The 23,320-nt window shown below is 50.1% G+C and overlaps 1 protein-coding gene across 1 annotated transcript in view; it reads right to left on the bottom strand.

Moving 5' to 3' along the window:
* Positions 1 to 23,320, bottom strand: part of LOC138249528 (ATP-binding cassette sub-family C member 5-like) — a 2,567,733-nt gene that overhangs the window by 2,324,489 nt on the left and 219,924 nt on the right. The gene's annotated exons all lie outside the window — the stretch shown is intronic.

Below are 23,320 nucleotides of genomic sequence, written 5' to 3'. Positions count from 1 at the left end.
TATTTTTTAAATAAATACATTTTGTCCCCGCTATAAGAACATCTAATAGTGTTTTGCAGCCCTTTTGCAAGCCACTTTCAACCAACCATTTCTATAATCAAGTAATTCTTTTCTCCTGCCATTAATATCTGCAAGCCACATAACACAAATGGACAAGTATCTTACCTTCAAGAATGCCTTATTTGGTTGAGACTCTTATCTAGCTGCAGATTCTGTACCTTAAAATATTCCCCAGGCTGGATCTGCAAATTATTTCAGCCATCTCCTTGTGCTCCGGTAGGTGGCATCGGTTGGCTCTGTTCAGGCCGAAGGTGAAGTGCGTAGTACCTACATAGGCGCCTCCCCAGCATGCTGCCCTGGGTTCTTAACTGTTTTTCTGCAGCAGAAGCAAGGTGAGATCCAGAAGGCTCTCTTTCATATGGTAAGACAGTATGCAGAATGTGGAGGATAGGAGAGTCAGTAAGGAATTTGTGGCTAGAGTCCCTACCTGATAAGGCGCTACCATAGGTAAGCAGCTTGTTCATCTGATAGAGACTTCTAGCCACAGATTCCTTACCTTAGAATAGATGCCAAAGCAACCTCTCACCAGGGCTGGGTCTGACAACTTTTTTCAACTAAAAAGTCCTGGAGGTCTGAACAGGCAAAATCCTCATCTTGCCAGACCTGAGTGTCAAGGCTTTAGAGTTTGGTGATTGTGTGCAGTGATGCCCACATAGCGGCCTGACAGATGTCCACGACTGGGACTCCTCTAGCCAACGCAGTGGCTGCAGCTTTAGCTATGGTGGAATGAGCACTCGAGCCCTCAGGGGGCTGTGTTTTGGTCATTGCGTAGCAGATCTTAATGCAGAGGATGATCCATTAGAAGATGGTTCTCTTTTGAATTGTCTCCCCTTTCTTCGCCCCTGCAAATCCACCAAAGAGCTGATCTTCCACCTGAAAGTATTTGGTACGATCAATGTAGATTGATAACACAAATTTTTGATCCAGATGGTGGAATATCTCCTCTTCCTTAGTAGAATGGGTGGAAAGAAAAAATGGCTGGCAGGGTGAAATTCTGCCCGACGTTGAAAGGTGTGACTATCTTTTCCAAAATGGATGCTCTGGTTGGAAGAATCAGCTTGCCTGGGAAGAACAACGTGTTCCGGGGGTTAACTGAATGCACTTGTGGTTCGCTAACACTTCTAGCAGATGTTATTGCCACAAGTAAAACAGTTTTGATAGTGAGGAGCCATAAATGACAGCTGTGCTTTGGCTCAAAAGGTGAAAACATGAGGAAGGTGAGAACTAGATTCAAGTCCCACTGGGGCATAATGAAGGGCATAGGAGGAAATGTGCTGTAAATCTTTAAAGGAGCTAATCACAACAGGTGACTTGAACATGGAATGCTGGTCCTGCAGTCATAAAAAGGCAGGAATGTTGAAAAGATATCCCTTGACTGTGCCCAAAGCCTTGCCAGGCCAGGGATAGAACAAACAAGAGACCTTTATACAAGGGTGCAGACGGAAAATCAACAGATTTTGATGCACACCATGTTACAAACCTGTCCCACTGGCAGGCATGAATTGTTTTAGTAAAAGGATGCCTGGCTGCTAGAATGACCTCACATACTTCAGGAGGAAGGTCAAACAACATTAACTGTCGCTGCTCAATCTCCACACATGAAGGTGGAGAGTGAACAGGTTTGGGTACAGGACCCTGTTCTTTTGCTGCAACAGAAGATCCTCCCAAAGGGTCAGCCTGATCGAAGGACAGATGCTCATGCTCAGGAGTTCAGGATACAATACTCTCCGTGCAAAGTCCAGAGCCACTGGGACGGCTTGGACCCAGTCGTTCTTGATGTTTTTGAGAACTCTGGACAGGAGTGGTATTGGCGAAAAGCCATATAGGAGTTCTGCAATGAAATGCTTCTCTGAGCAAAAGCCCCCATGGAAACTCCAGGGTGTAAAAGCACTGAAATTGTGCATTCTTGGCTGTGGCGAACAGGTCTAATCAAGAGTCTCCCCAATCTCGGTAGAGACCTTGCACCACCTCTGGATGGACATGCCATTTGTGATCTGCTGGGAATCAACAGATAAGCTTGTCTGCTCTGGCGCTCAGAAAGCCCGTCAGATGTTGAACCACCAGGATTATCCCGACATTCCAGCCAGGTCCAAGGCCCCATCCCATCCTACATACCACATGACCGTCTTTTTTTGTCGCAAACACCTGATCTAGCTTTCACTTGATGGAAGGTAGAAAGGCTTTCAATGATCAGATGCCTCTGATCTCCATCACAGCCCGTGAGCCACCATTGCAGTTCCCTCCAATATCTGGACCTGCATATAAAAGAGAGGGTGAGTAAAGAGAAATAGGCGCTCCTACCCTCTAATCAAACTAACCTTATTATAAAACACAGCACGGTGCAAAACACTGAGGTTTCACCCTCCAAACACCCCACACGATAACACAAAAGGTTACCCTAAAATTCATGCTTGGATAGTCGACTCCGGGCGTACTCGCCATACGTGATCCCTGATAGCGAGAGATACAGTTACTGACTCGAAGAATACATAACTGGAACAATATTATTTTGGTGCAGCTATATATTTGGATACATACTGGAGTGTTTCAGAATATCAGGCATTTATTTTAAAGGGTTGGTTAGACAATCCATATTTACTTGGAAGAAGGTCCTGAAGAAATCCAGGGGCACTCCCCGGATGAAACACGTGTTGACGGACAAGCAAGTGAAAAATTTTGAATGAAACAATTTTGGATATGATTTATGAGAATCTATTTGGGTTGCCAAGTGGAATTTGAATTGATTTGAAATTCTTGGATCAGAGACTGTTTCAATTGCAGACTTGATTTTCACGATATATACATATGGATCTTTGGACTGTTAAATTTCATTTGGAATAAACTGTGCGTCTGAATTCAAGGCAGGACATTATTTTGGATTCAATACTATTTTGAATTATTAATTGGTGATTGTTGTACTGTGTCACTGTAATTTATACATGTGTGCAATTACTTATTGTCAATATCTGGACCTGGTCGGAGAGATTTCCCTGATGCTGTGCCCACTGGGTCTTCAAGTCACACTGCAGAGTCTGCATATGTCAGCGCGCATGTTTTACCAATAGGATAGGAGGCAATGAGACCCAGCAGCCTCAGAGTCTGTCTCACTGAAATTCAGGATAGAGGCTGAAACATCAGTATCATAGTCTGAATATACTGGACCAGCTGTTCCAGAGGATAAACCAAAACTAAACTGCATCTAGGATAGCTCTAATGAAAGGGAGAGCCTGAGAGGGTGTCAGGTGTGTCTTCAGCATTTTGATAGTGAAGCTCAGAGAGTGAAGGAGGTCCACTTAAAAAGAAGGTGGGAGATGACTGCTTGAGGGGAGCCTCTTTCTAACAGCCAATCGCCGGGGTAGGGAAAGACAGGAACCCCTGACCTCCACAGATGTGCTGCATCCACCTTGGTGAACTCCAGAGGGGTGCTGGTAAGGCCAAAGGGGAGCACAGAGAACTGATAATGCTCCTGTCAGCAGTGAACCGCAGGTAGGGTCTGTGGACAGGCAGGATGGGGGTTTTGAAATAGGAGTCCTGCAAGTCCATTGCTACCATCCAGTCTCCAGGGTCGAAGGCAGATAAGACCTGGTCTAGGGTGACATGTTGATTGTTTCTTTTTTAAAGAAGTAATTGAGAGGGCACAGGTCTAAGATGGGACAGAGGCCTCCATCGTTCTTCTGCACCGGAAAGTAGGAGGAATAGCAACAACAACCTACTTCTGATGCTGGCACCGTTGGCCAGAAGGCCAGTACTTCCTGACGCAAGAGTGCAAGATGGTCCTCCGTCAGCAGATCGGGTGTATGGTGGAAGTTGAGTTGGGGTCTGTTGGACATGGAGGGCATAACCCCATTGGATGATCTGAAGCACCCATTGGTCTGTGGTGATTTCCTGCAATTAGGACAGAGAATGCAGGATTCTGGCACCAACCAAATGCCCATGCTGGATCAATAGGAGCCCTAATAACCATGAAAACTAAAAGCAATAAAGTAGAGGAAATGAGGAAATAAAATGAATAGGAACTGACATATCATTGCAAGAGCCCATTGATAGTGCCAGAAGTATTGAAGTATCAGTGCATTGTGTAAATAAAATTTCAGAAGAAACAGGTTCAATGTTAATGTAGTGCAGAAGAAAAGTATCATTGTTAAAAGGGAAAGAAATTAGAGTGAAGAGTATGAGTGATTTTTTTTAAAAGCTGTTATATGTGTGGAAGTCTTAATCACAATTGTGTCCGGCTTTACGCATACTATGTGGCAAGTGTAAAAATAGTGGCCATTTGGATGACTGAGTGTGAATAAGATGAGGAATTTGGGTTTGAGTGTAGTGTGGTTTTGAATATTTTTGGAAGAATGCATTTATGTAGGAGACCACTTTGCTTAAATTTGTGGACAGCATGTAAGTTGAAGTAATGTTAGATTCCTGCGTCTGGTATGCCATCCATGGTGAATAATTGTATAAGAAATTGAGGGGAGAGAAGGAGTTGTTGGGAACATTTTTTTTATAACAGAATTAAAACATGGTATATATGTCAGGGAAAGGAAAGGTGGTCTGTGGTTAGGCGCATCAAGACAACCCCACTGGAGACTCCCCAAAGTACATATTTAAGCTTAACTAAAAGAGCCGTGGAAGGTGAGAAATTAACCAAAAGGCTGAGGGTAATCATTTACGTTCACTTAAGCCTAAAAATGTGTTCATTCTGGGGCAGTATCAAGGTTTCCGACACTGACTAATTCTAAAGCAAAATTAAATTTATGTGCCTAAAGGAGTAAGAAATGTCCCCATTTTATAAAGGAGTAAAAAAATAAATGCTTATGTTTTTGTGAAAGAACGGAATAACTAAACCTATTGAGTTTTGTCAGATTGTTTGTCATCTGTGGCTATTTTGGTCAAATTGGACAAAATATCAGCAACAAAATTATTGGCGACAAAAATACTGCCATAAAAATACTGAGAACACAAATAGCCACCTTATATAATGTGTATGTAAAACCAAAAATGGAAAACAAAGTATCATCAACAAATGGTTAAGTATGTCACGATTCACCCTGGGCTTACCGTCGAGGTTGGTGAGAGGTGGTGAACGGGCCCGGTTCCTGCAGGTCCTGCTTTGGCCGAGGGAGGGGCGACCCCTTCCGGTAGCCACGGTGCTGTTTGACAATAGTAAGCCACTACAGTCCGTGCCCTCCAGAAGGAGTCCCAGAGGAAAAACCCCAAAAGGGTAAAAAACCTCCAACAGGAACTCCCTGAAAAAGAAGGAGGACACAAGGATGTTAGGACGGAAGGTACTGGAGTTCAGGAATACTGGAGACGAAAGACAGGTCAAGAAGAAACTGGCTTCACAAAAGGAAACCAGCCGGAGCGTGACTACCACCACAGGAGTGTTGCAATGCAATGAGAAAGAATCTAGATTCCTCTTATATACCCCTAGACAGGAATGAGAAACAGGAAGTAGAAATACCACCATCTTGGATTGAGGAAAAAGTCATGATTAATGATAGATAACATGCGTCTAAAAAAGAGAAGTAATGCATGCAGGGAAGAGAGGATGTGAACAGCATGCTGGGAAAGGGAAAAGCATGCATAAAAGGCAACCATGTGCATGCATTCGGCTTGTGCCTGTGTGACCGGTAAGTGAGGGCAAAAGAGGGTTTCCCGGGGTGTCCCTGAACATGTGAGAATAAGCAGAGTGTTAAGCGCGCTGAATGCGCTATGCGCGGCAGGCTTGAGACCCGACTCTGTGTCTCTTCCCCTGCCGCGCCTGCCCTGGACTTGGCGGTCGAAGAAAGGGGGCGCGGCGAGTGCCGCGACCCCTGACTCGAGCCGCGGCTTCCCCTGAGACCTGCTCGCGGGCCGCAGCGTCTCCCGAGTGCCTCGCCGCGGCGTCCTGTGCTCGCGGCCGCGGCGCGACAGTAGGTCCCCCCCCGAGGCCCCAGGTTTGTGAGGGAAAAGCCGGAAAAAGCGACAGATCAAAAGAGAGGCATGAACTGAAGGGGCATCTTCCCAGGAACACTCACTCATAGGGTAACCTTTCCAATGAACAAGATATTGAAGGCGCCCATGGAAAAACTGAGAGTCACAGATTTCCTGGACCTCGTATTCAGGTACGTCATCAATCAGTAGAGAGGGAGGATAGGAAAATTGTCTGTGATAAGGATCAGGACGGTAAGGTTTAAGTTGTGAGACATGGAACACAGGATGTATTTTCCATGTCTGGGGTAAACGAAGACGCACAGAAACTGGATTAATCTTCCGGAGAATCAGGAATGGACCATAATAACAAGGCTTAAATTTGTTCTGGGTAAGTCGGAGAGGTAAAAATCTAGAGGAAAGCCACACCTTATCGTGGACCTGATATTGTGGAGCCTCACAACGTCTTTTATCAGCTATTCTTTTCATGCGTGACTTAGTGGCCACAAGGTTAGAATGGATAGCACGTTGGACCCCCGTAGCTGCCGAACATAAGAGGAGATGGCCGGAAGATTGGAAATATCTTTCAGGGGCGTTGGAAAGGCCCTAGGATGGAAACCGTAAGAACCATAGAAAGGGGAGACTTTCGAGGCACTGTGTATTGAGTTTGTTGTAGGACAATTCTGCAAGTGGTAAATAGGTAGACTAATTACTCTGCGTAGCATTGCAGAAGCTGCGTAAATATTGTTTGAGGCCTTGATTTAGTCGTTCTGTCTGTCCATTAGTTTGAGGATGGAACCCTGATGATAAGGCCACTTCTATTCCCAGGGTCTTATAGAATTGTTTCCAGAATCGGGAGATATATTGGGGACCCCGATCCGAGATAATGACCTGAGGTAATCCATGAAGTCGAAAGATTTCTTGTGTAAAGATTTGGCTTAATTCCTTTGACGTTGGTAACTTTCTTAACGCCGTGAAATGAGCCATCTTAGTGAAGGAGTCAACGGTTACCATAATTACTTGATTTCCCACTGAAGAGGGTAAAGAGCATATGAAATCAGTGGAGATAGTATGCCATGGACCTGGGGGAATAGGTAATGGGCGAAGTAATCCTACTGGTTTAGTACGGGGCGTCTTGGCTTGAGCACATATAGGACAGGATGATACATAGGGGGTCATTCTGACCTCGGCGGTAAAAGCCGCTTACCGCCGGTCAGAAGACCGCCACAATACCACCGCGGCCGCGGTCAGCCGCCACGGTCATTCTGACCCACAATTGCCAAACCTCCAAAAATCCGACCTCCATTGCAGTCCGCCACATCAGCGGCCAGCGATAAACTGGAGATGACTAAACCTCCACCGCCACGGCAACAGAAATACGCCCATGCCATTACGATCCACAAATCCACGCGGCGGTCTTTCAAACGCGGTAGTCTATTGGCGGTACACACCGCTGCGGTCAAAATACACACACCTTTACAAAACACTACCACATTGGACAATTTGAAATACACACACCTGATACACATACAAACAACACTCCCACACATCCAATCAACTATAAAACACACACCCACATCACCCACAAACCCCTACAACCAAAAATCAGAGACGAAGGAGAGAGAGACACATCAGAGAATAGAGAGCCAGACACACAGAGGCACACTACAACATCACACACACCACATAGTAGCACAAAGCACCACACACCAACACACTCATCACCACATACACCACCCCACACCTCATCCACACCACCCCATGGCACCACAAAGACACCCACGCTTTATGGACCAAGAACTCAGGGTGATGGTGGAGGAAATCATAAGAGTGGAACCCCAGCTCTTCGGCTCACAGGTTCAGCACACCACCATAGCAAGGAAGGTGGAGCTATGGCAGCGGATCGTGGACAGGGTCAACGCGGTGGGACAGCACCCCAGAAATAGGGACGACATCCGCAAACGATGGAACGACCTACGGGGAAGGTGCGCTCGATGGTGTCGCGACACAACATCGCGGTGCAGAAGACTGGCGGAGGACCCCCACCCACCCCACCAGAATTCACAGCATGGGAGCAAGAAGCATTAAACATCCTGCATCCTGAGGGCCTCGCTGGAGTACCCGGAGGAATGGACTCAGGTAAGTCCTATCTCATATACTTCATCCCCCCCACCCCACCAGCATGCCAACCCACACCCCCACCCTCACCCCCAACCCACCATCACACATCATCCCTGAGAATGTTTCCCTAGCACAACCCACCCAACCCCTCACCAACACTTGCATGCCACCACAAACATTGGACACCCATTACCTAAGCATGACCACTGCACATACCCATCCCCCCCCACAACACCACCCTCACAACACCACCCACAAGGGAATGCCTGCACTGGGGGACAAGGGCACCCATAAATCGCACGCTATTTCACACACAGAAACAATAACCATACTCTCTCACCCCATGCAGGACCCGAACGCCAACACACCGGTCAGGAGGGTCCTCAAATGTCCATCCCACCCCCGGAACAGGCCCCCAGTGAGGACAGCAGCTCGGTCGACCTGGAACCTGATGACCAGCCCGGACCATCGGGGACCTCTGGGCAGTGGGTTCCCCAAACACAGACACAGGCCACAGCAGACCCAAACCCCCCTGGGAACATCAGCACAGCTCCCACCCAGCGGGCCCATGCCTCTGTCTCTAGGACAGGTCAAGCAGCGGTGTGTCTGCCACTACAGGGCACCCAGGCTAACCCAACACCCCAACAACAACAGGGACCTGGGGGCAGTAGGAGTGGGCACACCGTCCAGGGGACAGAGGCCCAGGCAAACAGGGCAACTCGGAGGGCTGCCGTGCGACAGGGGGGGGAGGAGAGGCCCAGGGAACCCACTCTCCAAGAGGCCCTCACTACCATCATGGGAGCATACCACCACTCCAAAGAGACGATGGCGACGGTACTGGCCAGGTTCACCGAGATACAGGCACAGCAGGAAGAACTCTACATGGGGTTCAGCAACCAACTCACCACCATCGCTACCGCCATGGGGAGCATGGTCCAGGCCCTCAACAGGATAGAAGACACGTTGCGGGACCATGTGGCACCACACAAGGCCCCTGTCACTAGCCCGGACCAGGAACAGCCTACCACCTCCGCCGGCGCTAGTGGACAGGAGGCCCACACACAACGACAGGCCACAAGAACCCCACCTCCTGCTGAAGAACAACCACCCCGCAAGAGGAACCTAAGACCCCAAAAAAAACCTGAGTAGCATGCCAAGACCACCGCCAGCATGAGATACCCCCAGAAGTCATCCCACTGTCCCACCTTGCCACCCTGTCCAAACTCAAACAGCCCCTGCTCCATCCTTCCACAGGCATATGGACAATAGACCTGTCAGACTGAGAACTGGACTCTGCCATGGACATCACTCCACCCCCACCCATCACCGTTTTCATATAATGTACCATTATCTAAGCACACAAAATAAAACAATTATTGCACAGAAAACCGTTTGGAGTCATGCTGTATTCTCAAAAAATCGTACAACCCATAACAGTTCACAATATGTGATGTTAGTTAGTGATGACAACATACCAATGTCAATACGCTGTAGTACATGGCCAAACCAAGCAGAAGTCGGGCTATGAGTCATTAAGCACTGAGAAGGGAAGGGAAAAAGAAATGTTATTTAAAAGAGCTGGGGGGAAATACAGAAAGTTGAGATGCATGAGGCTCTAAGTAAATGGGAAATGGCGTGGCTGAACCTTACCTGTGTGCTACTGAAAATACTGTTGTATGACAGCTTCCCTGTTGTCTGTTTCCTCACCGTCGTCTTCCTCCTCTTCACTCTCCACAGGCTCCACGGCTTCTACGACACCACCATCTGGACCATCCTCCTGCAGGAAAGGCACCTGGCGTCGCAAAGCCAGGTTGTGAAGCATACAGCAGGCCACGATGATGTGGCACACCTTCTTTGGTGAGTACATTAGGGATCCACCTGTCATATGCAGGCACCTAAACCTGGCCTTCAGGAGGCCGAAGGTCCTTTCTATGACCCTCCTAGTACGCCCATGGGCCTCATTGTACCGTTCCTCTGCCCTGGTCCTGGGATTCCTCACTGGGGTCAATAGCCACGGCAGGTTGGGGTAACCAGAGTCACCTATTAGCCACACACGCTGTCTCTGTAGCTGTTCCATCACATAGGGGACGCTGCTATTACGCATAACATACGCGTCATGCACTGACCCAGGGAACATGGCATTCACATGGGAGATGTACTGGTCTGCCAAACAGACAACCTGCACATTCATAGAATGGTAATTTTTCCTATTTCTGTACACCTGTTCATCGTCATTTGGGGGTACTAATGCCACATGGGTCCCATCAATGGCACCAATGATGTTGGGGATATGTCCAAGGGCATAGAAATCACCCTTCACTGTGGCCAAATCAGCCTCTTCTGGGAATATGATGTAGCTCCTCATGAGTTTCATCGGGGCAGACAACACTCTGGACAGAATCTTTGAAAACATAGGCTGAGACATTCCAGATGACATGGCCACTGTTGTCTGGAATGAGGCACTTGCAAAAAAATGGAGGACTGATAGAACCTGCACTAGAGGGGGAATTCCTGTGGGTTGGCGGATGGGTGACATCAGGTCTGGCTCCAGCTGGGCACACAGTTCATGTATAATGGCTCGGTCAAGTCGGTATCGGAGTATTATATGGCGTTCTTCCATTGTCGACAGGTCAACCAGCGGCCGGTACACGGGAGGATTCCTCCTTCTCCTCGCAAGTCCCTGCGGACGGTGCCTAGGAAGGACAACATGGAGCACTGAGTCAATCAACTCACAGGTACGTACAACACAGCTTGCACAGTACACGAAAATGTATTGACTGCTATGTTTGTATGTGTGCAAATGCAAGGCCTAGGCCTGTGTGACGCAGTAGAATTTAAGCCATGTGGGCCCTTGAAATGGCGGCTGCCTGACCTCTAAACTGGGACAATGGGATGTGAGGTCAATGCGCTGGCGTGGCACACCGTGGCGGTAGGCGGTCGAAGACCGTTGTACGAAGTCGCATTGGTTAACATTGAACCCTATGGGATTCAGGAGCCAATGACGATGTGCGCCGGCGGTCGCGGTACGCACCGCCGCGGTACGCACCGCCGCGGGCGTGACCGCCATTTTCTATCTGCTTAATCACTCGAGACCTGATCATCCACAGGAGAGGACCTATACTGCAAGTGCTGCTGTGAACTCGGTCTGGAAGTGACAATGGCTGCTGCGACTGGGGAAAGGGCCCCTGCCTTCACGTCTGAAGAGTTGGAGAAACTTGTGGACGGGGTCCTCCCCCAGTATGCGCTACTCTACGGTCCTCCAGACCAACAGGTGAGTACACTGAGTGCACATTGAATGGGTAATGCCTGTGTGGAGTGGGGTGGCTGTCAGTTGGTGGGGTGGGGAGAAAATGAGGAATGCAACGCACGACTGATGAGAGTATGGGCCACATGGCAAGGGTGGGGAGGGGGGGCATGTACTCCAAACATGCAGAAATTTGACGTTTTCTCTTTCCCACCCTGTACATGTCAAACAGGTGAGCGCCCATCAGAAAATCGATATTTGGCGTGCCATCGCCAAGGAAGTCCGGGCCCTGGGGGTCTACACCAGACGGGGCACCCACTGTCGGAAGAGGTGGGAGGACATCCGCCGCGGAACCCGAAAGACCGCCGAGTCACTGCTGGGGATGGCCTCCCGACCTAGGAGGGGTGCCAGTCGTACCCTGACCCCCCTGATGTCCTGGATCCTGGCGGTGGCCTACCCGGATTTGGATGGGCGCTTGAGGACATCACAGCAGACACAAGGGGGTGAGTATCAGCACATTCTCCTATCTATACGCGCAGTGGAGGCGTCTGGGTGGGGGAGGAGGGCTGTGGGTGACAGTAGGCCAGGGCGCTTTCTGTAGTGTAGTCCCCTCCCTTAGACATGGCCCTGTGCCCCCGCCCACCACCTCTGTAGGGTGCCAAGTGCAGCTATCCATGGTCCAACATCACCCATGAGCGCGTCTGTTGTCCCTAGACCTGTTGGCCTAGTCAGAAGTACAGAGTAGTGTACCCCAAGTTCGCGGCTTAGTGCATGAGGCACCTGTGTCTGTCCTCTCCGCCAAGGCTATTGACAAGGCATGCACTCAACTTTGTTTTATTTCTCCCCCCACCCTTATTCTTTGTTTCTTGTGCATTAGCATCATCAGGCGGAGAAGAATTGGCGTCGGAGCACGAGGGAGCTGCAGGTCACCAGGCCCCGGTGGGCACTGACACAGACACCGAGGGCACCAGTGATCCGGAGGGCGAGGGGAGCACCACAACGGGGGCCGGTGGAGACACCAGCGACACGGACACGTCCTTGTTTGGGAGCTCCCTAGCGGGGGCGGCAACATCTGTGCCCCCCGCAACAACAGGTACAGCCGCCACCCAGCGCACCAGCACCGCCCTCCCAGCAGCCCCTCAGTCTTCGCTCCGTGCTCGTTCGCCCAGGAAGGCGCGCGTCTCCTTCGCCCCAGGCACCTCAGCCCCTGCCTCTGTTACCCCTGCTGCCCTCAGTGCGGAGCTCATTGACCTCGTGAGGACGCTCATTGTTGGGCAGACTACCCTTTTGAATGCCATCCAGGGGGTGCAAAGGGAGGTGCAACAGAGCAATGCCTACCTGGAGGGCATTCATTCGGGTCAGGCTGGCCATCAACGAGCGTTCACTTCTCTGGCCTCAGCACTGACGGCAGCCATTGTCCCTGTCTCCAGTCTCCCTCTTCTAACTGCCTCCAGCCTTTCTCTGTCTCCTGTTCCTCAGCCTATCCCATCCACACCATCTGACCAGCCTGCACACACCTCAACACCCAAGGCCAGCTCATCCAAACATAAGCACCACAGAACACACAAGCATTCACCCAAGCAACACCCAGTTGCAGACATACCAACAGTCACTACCACCTCTGTGTCCCCCTCCTCCTCGTCTCCCTCCTCCCTCCCTGTGATGTCTACACTCACACCTGCATGCACACCAACATCAGCCAGTTCTTCCATCACCAGCACACCCTCCACTACAGTCCTCACACGTGCAGTCACCACCCCCACTGCCATGTACACGTCCCCTGTGTCCTCTCCCACTGTGTCTGTCACCCCCTCTTCCAAGACACATAAACGCAGGCAGACACCCAAACAACAGCCAACCACCTCACGACAGCCTACGTCTCAGTCACCTGCACCCAAGGACAGCACACCTGACTCTCCTACAACCACATCCTCTTCCTCCACTTCTATCTCCACTACTCCTACCCTTTACCCTGGTCCAAAGAAATATTACCTCTCAAATGTTGACCTCTTTCCCTCCCCTGACCCACCCCCTCCATCTGGGAAAAGTCCCAAAGGCACCTCAGCCACCACCAGCCCAGCTTCCAAGGTACAAGTGGTGCGTGGAATATGGAGTCCACCCTTTGGCGGCAGTGACACTTCACTGAGCAGCAAGGGGACTGGCAGCCCCCCCCCAGGCAAGAGGACCCGGAAAGTGAAGGGCCGCCGTGAGCGGACTGAGACGGCTGCCCCCAAGGAGGTGACTCCGGCCACTTCACCTGCCACAACAGCCAGGGGAGGCAAGGGCCCGAGAGCCCCATCTAAGGAGCGGAAGGGCAGCAGGGCGGAGAGGCCAGCCAGCAGGAGCGCGGAGCAGGAGGGCCCCACACGCCCCATCCCGGCTGCAAGGGACGACACCAAAGGGCCCAGGACTCCGTCTCCGAAGGGGCCTGACACTGCACGTTCGGAGGGCGAGTGAGCAGGTTGTCCAGGCCAGGTCTGACTCCCTACACTGACTGGAAGAGCACTGCTGAAGAGGGCCCCGCCGTGAAGACAAGCACCGCTGAAGAGGGCCCCGCCGTGAAGACAAGCACCGCTGAAGAGGGCCCCGCCGTGAAGACAAGCACCGCTGAAGAGGGCCCCGCCGTGAAGACAAGCACCGCTGAAGAGGGCCCCGCCGTGAAGACAAGCACCGCTGAAGAGGGCCCCGCCGTGCAGAAGAGCACCGCTGAAGAGGGCCCCGCCGTGAAGACAAGCACCGCTGAAGAGGGCCCCGCCGTGAAGACAAGCATCGCTGAAGAGGGCCCCGCCGTGAAGACAAGCACCGCTGAAGAGGGCCCCGCCGTGAAGACGAGCACCGCTGAAGAGGGCCCCGCCGTGAAGACAAGCACCGCTGAAGAGGGCCCCGCCGTGCAGAAGAGCACCGCTGAAGAGGGCCCCGCCGTGAAGACGAGCACCGCTGAAGAGGGCCCCGCCGTGAAGACAAGCACCGCTGAAGAGGGCCCTGCCGTGCAGAAGAGCACCGCTGAAGAGGGCCCCGCCATGAAGACAAGCACCGCTGAAGAGGGCCCCGCCGTGAAGACAAGCACCACTGAACAGGGCCCCGCCGTGAAGACAAGCACCACTGAAGAGGGCCCCGCCGTGAAGAAGAGCACCGCTGAACAGGGCCCCGCCGTGAAGACAAGCACCGCTGAACAGGGCCCCGCCGTGAAGACAAGCACCGCTGAAGAGGGCCCCGCCGTCTCAAGCACCGCTCCGCTGGGCCCTTCCTGTCAAGCACCGCTCCGCTGGGCCCCGCCGTCTCAAGCACCGCTCCGCTGGGCCCTTCCTGTCAAGCACCGCTCCGCTGGGCCCTTCATCTCAAGCACCGCTCCGCTGGGCCCTTCATCTCAAGCACCGCTCCACTGGGCCCTTCCTGTCAAGCACCGCTCCGCTGGGCCCCGCCGTCTCAAGCACCGCTCCGCTGGACCCTTCCTGTCAAGCACAGCTCCACTGGGCCCTTCATCTCAAGCACCGCTCCGCTGGGCCCTTCATCTCAAGCACCGCTCCGCTGGGCCCTTCCTGTCAAGCACCGCTCTGCTGGGCCCCGCCGTTTCAAGCACCGCTCTGCTGGGCCCTTCCTGTCAAGCACCGCTCCGCTGGGCCCTTCATCTCAAGCACCGCTCCGCTGGGCCCTTCATCTCAAGCACCGCTCCGCTGGGCCCTTCATCTCAAGCACCGCTCCGCTGGGCCCTTCCTGTCAAGCACCGCTCCGCTGGGCCCCGCCGTCTCAAGCACCGCTCCGCTGGGCCCTTCCTGTCAAGCACCGCTCCGCTGGGCCCCGCCGTCTCAAGCACCGCTCCGCTGGGCCCTTCCTGTCAAGCACCGCTCCGCTGGGCACCGCCGTCTCAAGCACCGCTCCGCTGGGCCCTTCCTGTCAAGCACCGCTCCGCTGGGCACCGCCGTCTCAAGCACCGCTCCGCTGGGCCCTTCCTGTCAAGCACCGCTCCGCTGGGCCCCGCCGTCTCAAGCACCGCTCCGCTGGGCCCTTCCTGTCAAGCACCGCTCCGCTGGGCACCGCCGTCTCAAGCACCGCTCCGCTGGGCCCTTCATCTCAAGCACCGCTCCGCTGGGCCCTTCCTGTCAAGCACCGCTCCGCTGGGCACCGCCGTCTCAAGCACCGCTCCGCTGGGCCCTTCCTGTCAAGCACCGCTCCGCTGGGCACCGCCGTCTCAAGCACCGCTCCGCTGGGCCCTTCCTGTCAAGCACCGCTCCGCTGGGCACCGCCGTCTCAAGCACCGCTCCGCTGGGCCCTTCCTGTCAGGCACTGTTCAGGGTTCACTGTGCCCACCATGCATCCTTCTTGTCCAGTGGGGACATTTATCCACCTGATGGACTGTGGCTTTGCACACCCCAGGATGGCACAGTGGGCAATCCACCCACTGTAGAGACTTTGCAAGACTGTGGCTTTGCACTCCCCAGGATGGCACAGTGGGCAATCCACCCACTGTAGAGACTTGAGAGACTGTGGCTTTGCACTCCCCAGGATGGCACAGAGGGCAATCCACCCACTGTAGAGACTTTGCGAGACTGTGGCTTTGCACTCCCCAGGATGGCACAGTGGGCAACCCACCCACTGGAGAGACTTGAGAGACTGTGGCTTTGCACTCTCCAGGATGGCACAGTGGGCATGGTGGGCCCTTCGTGGATCTGGCATCGTGGACTCATGTGGCTGTGGTGCCCCCCCCTTCCCTTCCCCCTGAGGTGCCTGTGGTTTTGTCACCAGATGCCCCTGCAGTGTTCTCTCCAAAGGACTCAGGTCTCCTGTGTGGGCTTTGCCCTTGTTTCGCTACACTTTGGCCCACGGACATGATGGATTCGTAAGATGTGCAGGACTACTTGCTTCAGTTATCCACTGCTGTGTAAAGAAAGTTTTGATGGTTGAAAAATACTTTTCTGAGACTATTTTGTTCATAAATATTTATTCTCAATTTGGTTATGTGATTGTATTTTTTACGGGTGTTTGGGTGGTGTCACTGTGACTTGTTGCTCTGCATTGGTGTGTACATATTGGGGGGGTGGTGGGGGTCGCATATGTGTGTGCCCGTAACCTTTCCTCCTCCCCCCTCCCGTGTGTCGTAGGTGCAGTACTCACCGTTGACGTCTGCGGCGGAGTTCGTACTCGTGGTAGATGAGCAGGTAGACGAGTGCAGGTATGATGTTCAATTCGGGTTCCATGCTGTCCTCCGTCCTCGTGGAGTGCGTAGAGGTGAGCGTTTTCCCGTTCGTAGTCTGTTTCCGCCGTGTTTTTATCGGCGGTGCTCCCGCCCCGGAAAAAGTGGCGGATTGGTGAGTTGTGATAGGGTGGGCGGTACATTGTCTGCCGCCTGCCTGTTGGCGGTGACCGCTGCGCTGTTTGTTTGTCCCGCCGTGGCGGTCGGAGTGTTAAAGTGGCGGTCTCTGTTGGCGGTTCCCGCCAGGGTCAGAATTCCATTTTTCGGACCGCCAGCCTGTTGGCGGGTTGGCCGCCGCTTTATCACCGACCGCCAGGGTCAGAATCACCCCCATAGTCTTCAGTATCCGCCTTGAGAGTTGGCCACCAGAAGGAGCGAAGCAGAAGCTCTTTGGTAGCTTTCATTCCGCGATGACCTGCGATGGGGGAATCATGGCACATACGTAAGGCTTCAGTTTGTACTAACTTGGTGGGTAAGAACAGGGCCTTATTATGGTAATAGTATCCTTGATCTATATGAAGTTGCGGGCGCAACTTATTCAGCTCTGTAGTTCCTAGACGGGAATATTCAGACTTGACCTGATCTAGAAATGTCTGTACTAAATCAATGATCTTGTTACTTTCAAATAGGTTCTGTACAGGAGAATCGCTACACTCAGGGTAACGCCGAGACAAGGCATCGGCCAGGATATTCTGAGAACCAGGGATGTGTGTGATGTAAAAGTCATATTGACTGAAAAAGAGGCCCATCGAGCCTGCCGGCTATTCTGCCACTAAAAATTCCTCAAGCATTGTAAGTTTTGGTGATCTGTCTGGGATTCAAAGGGTTTTTTCGAGCCCATCAGGAAGTGTCTCCATTCGGTACACGTGGTCTTCAAGGCGAGTAACTCTCGTTCTAACACTGAATAGTTCCGCTCTGAATCGGATAAGATGTGTGAAAGGTAGAATACAGGGTGCTCTAACTCATCATCGTCTTGTTTTTGCAGTAAAGCAGCCCCTATGGCTCTTTCGGAGGCGTCTGAGACAACGATGAACTGTTTGCTGGTGTCTGGGTGCCGTAAAATTGGATCTTGAATGAAGGCTTTCTTTAAGTCTTGGAAGGCTAACTCTGCATCTTGTGTCCAACAAAAGACCTTCTTTAGATTGTCTTTTTTAAGGGTTTGAGTAATGTAACTGGTTCTCTGGACAAAGTCTGCTATAAATTGTCGATAGAAATTGGCCAATCCCAAAAAAACACTGAGTCTCTTTGATGGAAGAGGGAGACGGCGAATCCAGTATAGCTTGCACCTTATCTGAATCCATGGCGACCCCAGTTTGGTTAATGCAATATCCCAAGTATTTTACCTCTGTTCGATCAAACTCACACTTTTCTGGTTTGCAGAATAAATGGTGTTGCCTGAGTGTCTCTAAGACTTGGAGAACATGTTTAGAGTGTTGTTCTGGGTGGACAGAAAATATTAAAATGTCGTCTAGATAAACAACCACTGTTTGCTGCAGAAGATCGGAAAAAATAGAGTCCATGAACCTTTGAAAAATGGAAGGGGCATTGGTGAGTCCAAATGGCATTACTCAATATTCATAATGACCGAAAGGTGTTCTGAAGGCGGTCTTCCACTCATCCCCTTCCTTTATCCTTAAAAGATGGTATTCTCCCCCTGAGATCCAGCTTGGTGAATCTCTTTGCCCCTCTGACAGCTTCTAAGAAGTCCTTAATAAGAGGTAGCGGGTACCGATCCTTAGTAGTGATCTTGTTTAATCCTCTAAAATCAATACAGGGACGCAAGTCTTTCGTCTTCTTAGGCACAAAGAAGAGAGGAGTCCCTGCAGGTGAAGAGGAGGGAGCAATCAATCCACTCTGTATGTTCTCCTTTAGGTATTCCTCAAGGATCTGCTTCTCAGATTCTGTTAGAGAGTACACTCGCCGAAAAGGAACCACAGCATCTGGTTCCAAAGGAATGGCGCAATCGTATTCTCTATGGGGTGGCAGTTCAGGTCTTTCTGGTTTCTGGAATACATCGGCATAATCTTGATAATGACTGGGTACTCCCTGTAGGACGTTAATAGAACATCCCACCTTAGGGGGTGCTGTTAAAAGACTTTCTGGGGACCAATAGTCTCCTGCTAGGTAGCAGTGGTGTTGGCAGAAGTGAGAGGATAAAGAAATAGTTCTTGTTTCCCAGTTGATGTAAGGGTTATGCCGTGTGAGCCATGGAATTCCCAGGACCATAACGTGATGTGGTGAAGAAATTAAATCGAAAGAAAGATTTTCTTGATGTTTCCCGAATTGGAGACAGAAGGTAGGGGTGGTATACTGTTCGGGTCCTGAGGCCAAGAGTGATCCATCCACCGTGTGGACTTGTTCTGGTACCTCCTTAGGTATTTGCACAATCTGTTTTTCCCTTGCCCAGGCTTCATCTAAGTAGATACCACTGGCTCCACAGTCCAACAAGGCCAGAGTTCTTTCTTCCCGGCCATCAGTTAAGTGGAGGATAATGGGTAAAAGGAAAAGAGCAGTTCCTTCCTCCCTAGAAGAACAAATGGAAGGTATTTAGCGATATCCCGTCCTCACCCTTCTCACTGAGGACAGGAATTGGCGTTTCCCAAAGGCTTGGCTGGACGGACGGGACAGGTGCGGATTAGGTGACCAGCCGCACCACAATACAGACAAAGTCCCTTCCTTCGTCTGTTTTCTCGTTCACTAGATGATAAAGGCCCTCGAGCCGTATCGATTTGCATCGGCTCTTCCTCTGTAGCACCCCTAGTTTCAGGACGAACTTCTTCGGTACGATGAGGAAAGGTGCGAGACGTCACTGAGTGTGATGGTAAACGACTCTTCTTTTTCTCCATTCTTCGCTCATTTAACCGATATTCTGTCATCAATGTCTGATCCATCAACCGCTTAAGATTCTCTATTCTGGCAGAGTGCACCAGTTCGTCCTTAATGTCCTCTCTGAGACCCCTGCGAAACAGAGTCACCAAGGTACGTTCCACCCAGGATGTCTCTGCTGCCAATTGTCTGAAACGAGTGATGTATTGTAATACATCCTGATTTCCTTGTTGAATATCGCAGAGAGCTTCTTCTGCTGAAGCCCCGAGTCCAGGGCGCTCAAACATCTGTTTAAAGGTAGTGACAAAGCTGGAATAATTAGACAAGCTAGGGTCATTGCTTGTCACTAAAGGAGTTGCCCATGCTAGGGCTGGGCCAGATAGGGCGCTAATCAAATACCCCACCTTGGTCTTGTCTTGCACAAATTGTGAGGGGCGGAATGCGAAATAGACCGTCAAGGCATCCAGGAATTCACTCAATTTGTTAGGACCCCCGGAGAATCGAGGTGTAGTGGCGGATACCGTGGGAACATCAGTGGTTCTAGAGGCAAAGGCTTGTCGGTAGACAGTGTTTTCGGTACGTAGCTGCTGGAGTTCTTGAGCCTGTTGTTGTATAGTCATGAGCAGGGTCTGGCTTGTTGGTTCTGTATTCATCACTGGATTATCCATGGTTCCGGACTGCAAATGGAGTTTTTGGCGTTGCAATCTGTCACGATTCACCCTGGGCTTATCGTCGAGGTTGGTGAGAGGTGGTGAACGGCCCCGGTTCCTGCAGGTCCTGCTCTGGCCGAGGTAGGGGCGACCCCTTCCGGTAGCCACGGTGCTGTTTGACAATAGTAAGCCACTACAGTCCGTGCCCTCCAGAAGGAGTCCCAGAGGAAAAACCCCAAAAGGGTAAAAAACCTCCAACAGGAACTCCCTGAAACAGAAGGAGGACACAAGGACATTAGGACGGAAGGTACTGGAGTTCAGGAATACTGGAGACGAAAGAGAGGTCAAGAAGAAACTGGCTTCACAAAAGGAAACCAGCCGGAGCGTGACTACCACCACAGGAGTGTTGCAACGCAATAAGAAAGAATCTAGATTCCCCTTATATACCCCTAGACAGGAAGTAGAAATACCACCATCTTGGACTGGGGAAAAAGTCATGATTAATGATAGATAACATGCGTCTAAAAAAGAGAAGTAATGCATGCAGGGAAAAGAGGATGTGAACAGCATGCTGGGAAAGGGAAAAGCATGCATAAAAGGCAACCATGTGCATGCATTCGGCTTTTGCCTGTGTGACTGGTAAGTGAGGGCAAAAGAGGGTTTCCCGGGGTGTTCCTGAACATGTGAGAATAAGCAGAGTGTTAAGCGCGCTGAATGAGCTATGCGCGGCAGGTTTGAGACCCGACTCGGTGTCTCTTCCCCTGCCGCGTCTGCCCTGGACTTGGCGGTCAAAGAAAGGGGGGCGTGGCGAGTGCCGCGACCACTGACTCGAGCCGCGGCTTCCCCCGCGGCCTGCTCGTGGCCCGCAGCGCCTCCCGAGTGCCGCGGCGTGGCGGCCCATGCTCACGGCGCGACAAAGTACACAGAATTTTAATTATGATACACTATATTTAATTTAAACATATATTGACTACAAAAATGTTAGATCTAAAAATATGCTTATAATATAAAATATATAAAAAATATATTTTAAATGTCATAACTTACAATTATGAAATAAAATATATACTTTCAAATCATTACAAAAAATAACAAAAACAAATAATTAAAAAATAAATAAAACAAACTTATAAAATTGAAACAAAACACATATAATAAGAGATTTAAAAAATAAATAAAGATTAAAAACTAAAACTGACCTGGAGAGGTAAAATTTACTACTCCCACTTGAACCTGGGCAACAGTAAGAATAAGTGTTGGACCTTGGAGGAGTCATATTTACTATTCCCAATCCAACATGAGCAAAAGTAGGGAAAGTGTTGGACTTTGGAAGGGTCAGATCTACTAATCATTATCCAACGTGAGGAACAGCAGGAAAAGTGTAGAACTTTTGCGGTAGGGGGAGAGGATACATTTTATTATTTTCACTCCAATGTAAGCAAAAATAAGAAAATTGTGGACTTGGGAGGGGTCAGATTTACTAGTAATTATTATTAGATAAAACAATTAAAACTAAAAGAGTGCTGAATCTAAAATGAATTACCACAATTTAAAATCAACAAATTAACAGCGAATTAAAAATCAACAAATAATTAAACTACTAATAAGTCAACTATTAGTTACATAATTCATTATCAATAATATTATTTTTAATTAGTTATAAATTAAGAACACTAATTTACATTTTAAAAAGCTTCCCAACCTAATGTCTTATGAACCAAATAACCGCTACAAAATTAACCATTTCTAATTTAATTTCATATAAAATCTTACAAACTATACTAAAACAAAAGAAACATAAATATTATATATGGCTAGATTAAATATAACCATATTATATGCAATTGTATTTAAGAAACAATATTAAATTAAAAAAAACAAAAACCCTTACTGTCTATATTCTGGCCCAAAATATGTTTAGGTTAACAATATTTTTGACATGATATTTGTGACCCCCAATATTTTTCATACAATAGTTTGTCAGAATATTGGTTATTTCACAAAAGAAATATGGGAATCTTAGATTGTGCATTGACTTGCACAGTCTGAATAAAACAATATGGGTAGATAGTCACCTTTTCCTGGTCTTTATGCAATGCTCTCCTCACTGTATTTTGCAAAACTACTGACAACTTTGGTCAATGCAAATACATACCTCCAAACTGAACTTGAAGAACAGTCTATAAGGCTTACTTTAGAGTTTGATGATGGGTACTCCGTCACAAACGTGACTGATGTCCTGCCCATTTTATTACCTTTGCCTTTTATACTAATACACTTGTAATAAGGCGGATGGGACTTCCATCATGTTTGTGATGGAACACCAGCCCACCAAACTATAAACCTGGCTGTAGGAAGTTGGCTCTGTATGTACTATTTCAAAGTAAGAAATAGCATGCACAGAGTCCAAGGGTTCCCCTTAGAGGTAAGATAGTGGCAAAAAGAGATAATTCTAATGCTCTATTTTGTGGTAGTGTGGTCGAGCAGTAGGCTTATCAGAGGGTAGTGTTAAGCATTTGTTGTACACACACAGGCAATAAATGAGGAACACACACTCAAAGACAATTCCAGGCCAATAGGTGTTTGTATTGAAAAATATATTTTCTTAGTTTATTTTAAGAACCACAGGTTCAAGATTTACAAGTAATACTTCAAATGAAAGGTATTTCACTTAGGTACTTTAGGAACTTTGAATCAGCAAAATAGCATGTACAGTTTTCACAAAAATGGCAATAAGCTCTTTTAAAACTAGACAGTGCAATTTTCAACAGTTCCTGGGGGAGGTAAGTGTTTGTTAGTTTTGCAGGTAAGTAAACCACCTACAGGGTTCAAAGTTGGGTCCAAGGTTGCCCACCGTTGGGGGTTCAGGGCAACCCCAAAGTTACCACAAGAGCAGCTCAGGGCCGGTCAGGTGCAGAGGTCAAAGTGGTGCCCAAAACACATAGGCTTCAATGGAGAAGGGGGTGCCCCGGTTCCAGTCTGCCAGCAGGTAGGTACCCGCGTCTTCGGAGGGCAGACCAGGGGGGTTTTGTAGGGCACCGGGGGGGGCACAAGTCAGCACAAAAAGTACACCCTCAGCGGCACGGGGACAGCCGGGTGCAGGGTGCAAACAGGCGTCGGGTTTGCAATGGAGTTCAATGGGAGACCCAGGGGTCTCTTCAGCGAAGCAGGCAGGCAAGGGGGGGGCTCCTCGGGGTAGCCACCACCTGGGCAAGGGAGAGGGACACCTGGGGGTCGCTCCTGCACTGGAGGTCGGATCCTTCAGGTCCTGGAGGCTGCAGGTGCAGTGTCTTTACCAGGCTTCGGGTTCTTGGAAGCAGGCAG

This window comes from Pleurodeles waltl, chromosome 8 (assembly GCF_031143425.1).
Source record: "Pleurodeles waltl isolate 20211129_DDA chromosome 8, aPleWal1.hap1.20221129, whole genome shotgun sequence".
NCBI classification, from domain to species: domain Eukaryota; kingdom Metazoa; phylum Chordata; class Amphibia; order Caudata; family Salamandridae; genus Pleurodeles; species Pleurodeles waltl.
Note: the sequence above shows the minus strand (reverse complement) of the source record. Positions and strands in the feature narration are given on the sequence as shown.